The sequence below is a fragment of the Micromys minutus genome (assembly GCF_963924665.1).
Source record: "Micromys minutus genome assembly, chromosome: 12".
Classification (NCBI taxonomy): Eukaryota; Metazoa; Chordata; class Mammalia; order Rodentia; family Muridae; genus Micromys; species Micromys minutus.
In genome coordinates, this window is record NC_137981.1 from 18578447 (window position 1) to 18588543 (window position 10097).

Here is a 10097-nt window from a genome sequence, read left to right on the forward strand (position 1 = left end):
GCAGGTCAAAATGAGGAGAGACCAGAGACCGCTGTGCTGTGGTTGTGTTTTGGTCTAAGTGGTGTGGCCTAGATGGGGAGAAGCTTTACTTCTTAGGTATGAGCCAGAAGCAACTGCAGCAATAGGGCGTGTCACAGGAAGCTACCGTGTGAGCAGCCAGCGGGTGCCAGCAGCTACTGTACTGGGTCTGAAACACTGAATACAGATTAAAACCAGGAAGGCTGCTCAGACCCGAGCCGAGCCAGGAAGGACTCTGAACTGGGGGCTATCAAAGCTAACCCACCTGAGGCTGAAAGCAGTCAGGTCAAACTGTTACCTACATCTTAGTCCGAAACACTACGAGATTCTTATAACCGGTGTTTAGGGCCATTTGAGAGTAATTTCTTTCTTTCTTTCTTTCTTTCTTTCTTTCTTTCTTTTTTTTTTTTTTTTTTTTTTGAGGTAAGGGAAAGAACAAAATTACATTTAAAATTTCCTCCAATGGGGGCAAAAAAATGACACTTGCTCAAAACAAAATATCCAGCCATGGTACCTTTCCTTTTGTGTGTGAAAATGTTATTAGTATAATCGGTTTCTGCAGGCCTACTGTTTAGCACAACCTAGCAAGGGAAAGCTTGTGCCCTCTCCCGGCCTCTGATGGTTAGTCCTGGCGTAATATACACTCAAGTGCGCTGAGGTAAATGGCCCCCTGCCTGCTTCAGGCCCTCTGAAATGCTGTCCCTGTTGCTACTTAGATTCCTGGACACTGGTCACCTATGGACCACATTTTTGAGGCTGTATCTTTTTAGGGTTATGATCCAGAGACAAAAGCCCAGTCTGAGGAGTAGGTGTTCTCTAAAAGCAACTACTTGCTAGAAGAAACTTTACATTTCTTTAATAAATTGTCAACCATTCTGAGGAGCAGGTAGCTCCAGACCAATCTTCCCATCCCCCACTCCCATTCCACCCTACAGAGGGCACAGGGCTTGGAGCAACAGGGTCTTCTCATCAGCACAACCTGCTTATCCCATTTCCTACCAGCCAGAGGCTACAGTGAAGCACAAAATCACAGCACAAACAAAGCCCCAAAGGTTCTTCTGGTTGCTGAAAATAAAATAAAATAAAATAAAATAAAATAAAATAAAATAAAATAAAATAAAACAGAAGTGTGTGAAAGGGAAGGCTCTCCCTCCCTTGAAGAAGTTCTGTTTTCTTTGTTCCGTAGGAGAGACATGTTTCTCTCCAAGAAGGAACTCTTAACTCATCCCTGAACAAAACCTCTGAGCTTTAATGCCTAGAAGCTGGTGACTTATTTGACATTTGAAGGAGACTCCAAAATGCCTTCTCAACAACTTCTAAGAAATGTGGTACTTAGCCAGGTGTGGGGGTTCAGACCTCCACTCCCATCACTCATGGAGCTATGGTAAGACAATTATGAGGTCAAGGCTAACGTTAAACCCAAAGATTCCAGAGAAAGACCATCAACCCAAATCATCATGGCCAAATTATATATATATATGTACCTGGGCTGTCTCTCCCTAAAATTAGGGTTCAAAAAAATGAGTACTGAACATAAGGGATACATGGTTTTTACAGCTCAGGGGTAGTGGATGGCTTCCAAATGTGGGGTTTGCTGTGGAAAATAGACTGTGTTATAGGAGCAGAACAGAAGCATAAGAAAGTAGTCATAATGAGCTCCTGGAACAGAGGCATAATACTAAAATGGCTGTACCAAGGTAGTTGGAACAATCTTTTGAAAGAAGGTGGGGTTGCAACATCATTAAAAGAAAAAAAAACTTTCTAAAACAAAGGTGTGGTTGCTGTTTTCTGGAACAAGCGGCACAGAACCCTTTGTAGGTAAGGTTACAGGTGAGGCATAGCCCAGCCCTTGAGAAACAGGTTTAATCACAAACAGAAATGAACCTAGTTTGTCTTTACTATAAAATGGCTTCCAAGGCTAAAATGGAGGCAGGCTGGCTCCTCACTACCTGAGCTACACAACATAACAAGGCTTTGGTGGGCTGGGGGGGGGGGGGAACACAGACAATTCCTTACTAAAGACAGCAAAGACTCTTATAGATGGAACACACACAATTAAATTTATTCATTCACTTATTTATTTATGTAATGTATATGAGTACACTGTAGCCGTCTTCAGACACACCAGAAGAGGACTTCAGATCTTATTACAGATGATTGTGAGCCACCACGTGGTTGCTGGGAATTGAACTCAGGACCTCTGGAAGAGCAGTCAGTGCTCTTAACCGCTGAGCCATCTCTCCAGCCCCCTAAATTTAAAAAAAACAACAACAAAAACCCCAACTTTTTAAAAAGCAAGAGCAGCAGTAGCAATAATAACAAAATAAAACAGAAGCACATGGGGCTTTTGGGGGCAAAGCCGGGTGCAGTGGCTTTAATCCCAGCACTTGGGAGGCAGAGGCAGGCAGATCTCTGTGTCTGAGGCCAGCCTTACCTACAGGGAGAATTCTAGAACAGCCAGGGCTACAGAGACACTGTATCTGAAAAAAAAAAAAAAAATCACTACCATCACCACTGCCACCACCACCACCAACAAACCAAACAGATAGACAACCACTTAAGGACAATGCAACCTGTGGCTCCTGGGAAAATCTGTTGTGTGTCTGAGCTGCCAGGACCCTCCTCCCCCCATCCATGGCCTGGCCTTGGTGTTCTGTAGTCTGCCTCTCAGCGGCCCTGCCAGGCTGTGAAAGCCTTTTTCCTTTGTATACTACCATGTCTGGTGGGTATCCTGAATTTTCAGGAGACTTGTTCTATGCCAAAAAGGCCTCATAGCCTGAGTCTGGGATGGGTTTCCAGAAGCATCATGTCCCAAAGGTTGTAAGACTTCTGTCAGTTGGCACATTCATTTGTACCCCAAAACCTGTCTCCTATATGTCGTCATTGGAGTCTCACAACAGCTCCCCGAGGTCGAAACACCCCATTTTTCTTTTCTTCATTTGTGTTGATCTGGGACAGACTCTCATTTTGTAGTCCATGCTGGCCTTGAATTTGTAATTCTCCTGCCTCAACCTCCTGGGTGCTGGGATCATAGGTATGTGCACCACACTAGGATAACATCATGAACTTCAGAAAGCAAGAGGCTATACTGTGCGCCAGGTCCCAGAAAAGGAGCACTTCAGAGCATCTGCTGTGGACTTCTGGCAGCAAGACCTTGCTTTATCTCGGGCTCACACCCTGTCTCCTGTGCTCTTATTTGCTTCTAAGTAGGTTCTTTGCACTATCTTGTCTTTAAGATTTTTATTTTTCTTACTTAGGTGATAACTGGTGTTTCCTGCCCAGAGTTTCTTCTGATTTTTATTCTTGACAACACTCCAACTTTTTATTTAATTTTAAGTTCTTTTTAGATGGGGGGTGGGGTGGGGCCAGGCACTACTCATTCTGTAGTCCTGGCTGTTCTTAAACTCATACCATCTTTTGCTTCCTGAGTGTAGGGATTGAAAGTGCACATCACCGTACCTACTGCTACCTGTGTTCAAACTTTGAAAACCAGCAGAGCATTCATTATTCTGAGGTAGCAGTTAAATCCTCTGAACCAGGCTGCTGGACTGAGGTCTGCTACACACACACACACACACACACACATATATATAAGCTGCTCGGTATGTATAATGTCGCTCAGATATGTCTGTGGGGATGACCAGTTGGTGTGCTCTTCCCTGGACAAGGCTATTTCTCTTGCTTTCAGCATCCTTTAGTTGCCTGTAGTTCTTTGTGTAGGGTTGAGGTCTTGTGCCTGTCTCTACTCCCCCTATACACACACACACACACACACACACACACACACACACACATTTTGGCACATCTGTTGTCCTTCTCGTTCAGCTAGTATTTGGGCAGTCATGTTGGTGAAACTTTAGGAGTGTAGCCTACAATACTACTAGGAGACACGGTCTCAGGGCAAACTCCGGATCCTCTGGCTTTTCCAATCTTCCCACTTCCTCATCCAAAATGTCCCCTGAGCTTTAAGTGTGGGGGTGTTTTGTAAATGTAGCCATTACGGAATGGGCTCTACAACTCTGCCGTTTGATTGGTTGTGGTTTTCTGTAATGGCCTGAAAGGGGTGAGGCCTACACTTACCCGTGGGTATGAGGACAGAGTGGAGCTGGGGGTTGTTCTCTGATAGTTGGCTAGATTTCCAGTAAGCCAGGTATGACTCCCTTTGTATCGAGCAGGCCACAAATATATCTTAAGAACACACCGGCACCATGCTAATTGAGACTAATGTGAGCCAAGTAATAGACAGTGTGCTCTGTGCTCCTGAGGCTCACAGTCAACAGTAAAACCTGATCCGGATAGTTCTGAATAAGAAAGTATCTCTCATACCTACAGCTTTGCTTGTCTCCAATAAGGTGTGGTGGGTTCATGCCTTTAATCTCTGCACTTGGGAGTTTGACCCCAGCTAGGGCTATAAAGGAAGTTTCAAGTCAGAATCTATCTATAATAATAAATATTATAAACAAATAAATTAATTTAATTTAATGAAGAGCAAATAGGGACTGAGGATGTAACTCAACTGGCACAGAGATCGCTTGACACTGCTTGACATTTACAAAGCCTTGGGTTCTATCTCCAGTGCTGACAATGATGGCAGACACCTGAAATCCCAGCACCCAGGAGGTAGAGATAGGAGTTTAAGGCCCGTTTCCATTACATAAGACTTGATTTTTATAAAACAAACAATCAGAGTAAGTCTTAAAACCCCCTTCTTTCACAAAAGACTTTATTCAATATCACTTCCATAACTGCAGCTTCTGACCCTTTAATTATCATCTGCACAGTCTTATTAGCCTTGGCCTTTGCTGTTGGACAGGATTAACTGTCTGCTCAGTAGGCTGAAGTCTTTCAGTTTTCTTTTTTTAAAAAAAATCTTATTTGCTGCTCCTCCAGCCAAGCAAGATGCCCAAAGGAAAGAAGGCCAAGGGGAAGAAGGTGGCCCCAGCCCCCGCCATCATCAAGAGGCAGGAGGCCAAAAAGGTGATCAATCCTTTGTTTGAGAAAAAGCCCAAAAAACATCGGCATTGGGCAGGATATCCAGCCCAAAAGAGATCTCACACGCTTCATCAAATGGCCCCGCTACATCAGGCTGCATGCCAAAGACCCATCCTCTGTAAGTGGCTCAAAGTACCTCCTGCCATTAACCAGTTCACCCAGTGGACAGGCGAACAGCTACTCAACTGCTTAAGCTTGCCCACAAGTACAGGTCAGAGACAAAGCAAGAGAAGAAGCAAAGGCTACTGGCTCGTGCTTAGAAGAAAGCTGCTGGCAAGGGGACATCCCAACTAAAAGACCGTCTGTCCCCTGAGCAGGAGTCAATACAGTCGCCACCTTGGTGGAGAACAAGAAGGCTCAGCTGGTGGTGATTGCCCATGATGTAGACCCCATTGAGCTGGTGGTTTTCCTGCCTGCCCTGTGTCGAAAGATGGGGTGCCCTACTGCATCATCAAGGGAAAGGCAAGGCTAGGGTGCCTGGTCCACAGGAAGACATGCACCACTGTTGCCTTCACACAGATTAACCCAGAAGACAAGGGTGCTCCGGTTAAGCTGGTGGAAGCTATTAGGACCAATTATAATGACTGATATGACAAGATCCGCCGCCACTGGGGGAGACAAAGTTCTGGGTCCTAAGTCTGTGGCTCCCATTGCCAAGCTGGAAAAGGCAAAGGCTAAAGAACTCACCACTAAACGTACACTAAGTTTTCTGTAGGTGAATATAATTACAAAATGATCTTAAAAAAAAAAAAACTTAACTTGTTTTCATTTATGGGGACGTGTGTGCTTTCCTGGCTGTATGTGTACGATATGAATGCAGGTAGCACTGGAGGCCAGAAGGGGGCACCAAAGGCCCAGAAACTGGAGTTTTAAGCAGTGTGAGCCTTCCAGAATGGGTGATGAGAACCAAACTTGGGTCCATTTCACGAGCAGTGTGCATGCAGTCGTTTCTCCCACCCCATACCCCTTTCTATCCTGGAGCAGGTCTCCAGGCTCTGGACAAGTATAGAGCAAAGGCACAGGGTACACAGATGACCCCTGCCGTGTGGGGCTGAGTCCATTAACAAGACCAGGGCAGGCTTCCTTGGAGACCTGAAAAAGTAGTGCTTGTTCAGGTGACAGCAAGAGGCGGTGAGCATGTGAGAACAGAGAGTGTCCGGGAGTGCGATGAGGCTGCAGCGGGTGGCATGGCTGTGAAAGATCTTGTTGACCGTGGTGGCATCGTGTCTATCCAAAGAGCCTTGAAGAGAGTAGGCGGTGGCAGCTGGGACCAGGCTGTGATCTCCGAGGAGAAAGCAGACTTATCTGGTGTGTGGTAGGAGGTAAAATGTAATAGGACCCCTCCTTGCACTCCCTCGGATCTTTGCTCAGAAACTGTACCTCAGGGCGTGGGGCACAGGCTATTAGTAGAGTAATAGATTGGCAGGCACAGGATCCTCAGTATCACTGGAATAAACCAGGCAGCGATTGTACCTTGTTCTGCCTGCGAGGCCTACGGATCAGGTCTATTTCTCCTTGCTCTTCTTCTCCCCCAGAACACTTAATTCCTGCTAACATCTCACTATTTTACTCATCTGTTAAGTGAGCTAGTGGCCTGGTCTGGCTCTCCATTTGACCGTGTAGGCTACCTCTGGGCAGGGTCCCTTGTTTTGCATATGGTTGGTGCTAACAAACACCTGGTGGACGCAAAGGGAAAAAAAAAAAAAACGTTCTTTTAGCCAGATTGTTCACAGACTTTCAGATTTCCCTAGAGACTTCCAGTCCATGCTTGAGTTTCAAGAATCAAAATAACTGCACCAACAACTTGCACTGATGCATAGCCTTGTTGCTAATATTCCTTTCATCCAGTAGATCCTTCTTTACAACTTGTTTTTTAACTTCCGAGAGAAGGCTGCTGTCTCATGGCTGGTGCTCTGCTGAGCCCACTACAGTGAAACTGAGCTGTCTCCCCCCCCCAACTTGGCATCTCTTCCCATGACCAGTGTTTTGCTATGTGCTGACACCCGCCAACTACTATGCCCAACAAGCCCAGCACGGTGGGGGTACTCACAGCGTTGCCTTGTCTTCATATCTTCGAGGAAAACAAATAGTTCTCAGTTCAATTGCTAGCACCAAATATGGCCGCCAGAGACACTTAGTGGAAACTTGTGCTGTGAATGGACATCAATTCAGGGCCTGCCAGTGAATAACTAAAGCCGTCTTCGAGGGTCTGGGAACGCTACTCATTGATAGAGCTGACATTGCTTAGTTCTGCGTCTGCCCTGAAGGACCCATTTCTAAGGATCTCTTTCTTGGGCTAACTGGTGGTAGGTGGGGATGGGAATAAGGGGGATCAGGTGATGGGGGAGGAGGGGAAAAGTACTGGAAGAGAGGACTGGGATTGGGGGGGTATAAGAAATAAAATAAAATTCTTCTTCCTATTAGGTCAACCTGAAATTTTTTGTGGAGTGTGGGAGACAGGGTCTGTGTTGGAAAATGCAATCGTGTCTTTTTGACTTGTCCCTCACTTTCTACATAGGAATTGTGCTCCAGACCCTAGGTTTGATCCTCAGTGCCGGAAAAATAAACCCCCAAACAACAACAACACCAAAAAACAAATAACAACAAAACCCCCAAACCTGTATTCCTTTATATAGCCCACGCCTCTGCAGTGTTATGGAGTAAAAGCAGAATCGATCAGCATTAACACAGCATTATCTCAGCCACCCACGTCTCCCCACAAAGATATATATGGTGACTTCACAGTGCAACAGAGTGTATGTATGACCAATGGAACGGACTAGCACTCAATATACTATCTTCAAAAAGGCGTATTAGAAAGCCAGGGGGATACATACATGTCTGAAATCCCAGCGCCGGAAGCTGAGGCAGGATGATCACTGTGTTTGAGGCCAGCCCAAGATTACAGAGTGAGACTCTGTCTCGGGGAAAAAGGAACACAGCAGCCAAAGGAACCACACTGCAAATTTCTCCTGGAAGTGAGTGCGGTGTGTGCTGGAAAAGCATGGTGAAGCCCAGCATTCTTTCCTGCTTGCAGGAGTTACCTAAGCTTTAGATCCGGAACTGACCCTCAGCCACACTAATTAGCCCCGCAGTAGCCAGTTCCTGGAAGCCTGGCTTCTTTGGCTTCCTCAGATGGACCCATTAAATGTTATCGTTCACGTTTGGAATCAGTCTGAACTCTGGAAGATGTGAGCTCTGGTCTGATCGGCAAACAGGAGCAGTTACCGTGTCAGCTCACGTTCCTGGGACATGAATTTTGAGCCTTTGAAAGTCATACTAAGAAGTGAAAATGGACGATTCTCTTGCCTGGAAGAAAAACACTGTCCACCGCACAGGCCACCATCAACCCTCCCCTGCAGCCTTTGTTGTCCCCATGGGATTTTGAGCTCAGAGCCAAGGAGCAGCAAAGTCGGGTAACAGTACAAGCCACCTACCTGCTCACAAAGCCGCTGCGCGTGCGCATCACCGCAATGGACCATGCCATGTGACAGGAGTTCCTCATTTTTCTGACCACACAGGCCCAGGAAGGTGGGGCTCTAGGCTCTGGACCAGGCTGGTCCTTCTGAGAATCATAGTGGTAGCCCTTGTTAACTCGGCCTCTTGGGGCTCAACACCCAGAAGTAGCGAGGGTGAGCTCCCGGGAAAGATGGCAGCTGCTGTAGCTGTAGCTCTTGGTGGGCACAAATAACATTCTCTTGTTATTAGCTGGTCTTGTTTCGTCCGGTTGGCCCCCAATGGCTTTTCCTGTCCTTCCCAAGTCACAAAAGGCCACGCACGAGTATCACCTCCAGGCCAAATCCTGACCCTTTTCTCTACTCTCTGCATTTAATGTCAAGTCCCAGCACACCCCTGCCCCCTTCCTCTCCGCTGTGACTACCACGGCAACCCTTCGGGACCGTACGTCAGCTATTAAGTTGTTGGCAGCGGTCTACGGTGGGTTTTTTGATTTGGATCAGTTAGAGCTAATAGCAATTTTCAGGAAAATATTAACCAAACAGACACAAAAGTCGCTCGCGTGGCTCCATTCCCTTCCAGGAGGATTAATCGAGTTCGGTATTTACTCTTGCCTCTCCTCCCGTGTTTTCTCACCTTCCATTCCAAACAAGAAAATGACACTAAATTCATTCAGTACAAATTTATACTATTATCTGAGGCATTTTTAAGCAACGCTTAATTTAATTTCCGTGTTTGGAGTGAGCTATTGAGGAACAGAACTTCATCGATATGCATAAATGGGACCCGTGTAGCTGTCCCGTCGCTCCGCCATGTTCTCCGGTGACTTGTGAGGCCCTGTGCCCGGCTTATCTCTGACTGCAGTTCCGAGGTTCCGGACCACCTCTGACCTCAGTAGAAGTAGAGTCAGCTCCCGGGAGCAGGCCATTCCCCAGACAGGCCACCGTGAGGCCTCCACCCTCAGAGACGTTTGAGTCTCTCATTTGACCGTACTTCTGACTCAGTGAAAACAACAGATCAAGTACGTTGATTGTGGATGTTTTCATGGCCTGGCAATCAGGTTCAGCAGTTGTTCTTTCTGCTTGGAGGGGGTGGGAAGAGGGAGAAGGAGAACTCTTTACCAAGCATCAACAACCTGTAGGGCATTTACAAAATAAATGCAATCCCTTCAAAAATTCCACAGGCAGCTTTCCTGTTATATAGAGCTGACCTCCACAGACGCAGAATAACACACACACACACACACACACACACACACACACTTATGGAGGGAAGGGGAGGGAGATCCTGTGGATAAATGGGAAATGCTCTTATTTTACATCCAAGGGCCATGAAAAGCCGAGATGACTGCAATTTGGCCAAGGCCATGTGGCCAGTAAGAGGTCAGTGTGGCTCAGAATGCTGCTGGCATTAGGCAAGGTCACACCACTGTGAGCCACTATTTATGCCTGAAGCTAATAAATTATAAACATTCTCAAACCATGAAGCTTCTGACTGAACTTGGCTACCTTTTAAAAGAATAGGTTCAGAGCTTTCTTTAATTTCTAGAAGCTCCTTCTCCTAAAGCTAACTCTCTGGGCTCTGCCTGAGGACCCCCAACTGCCCTGGAACACTTTCATTCTGAACTTGGA

General features: G+C 46.4%; 1 pseudogene across 1 annotated transcript; it reads left to right on the plus strand.

Annotated features, from left to right (window-relative positions):
• The first annotated feature begins 4917 nt into the window (after positions 1-4917).
• On the plus strand, positions 4918-5598 carry LOC308428406 (large ribosomal subunit protein eL8-like; annotated as a pseudogene). The gene has a single exon. The product of its transcript is annotated as a large ribosomal subunit protein eL8-like (transcript).
• Positions 5599-10097: the final 4499 nt, after the last annotated feature.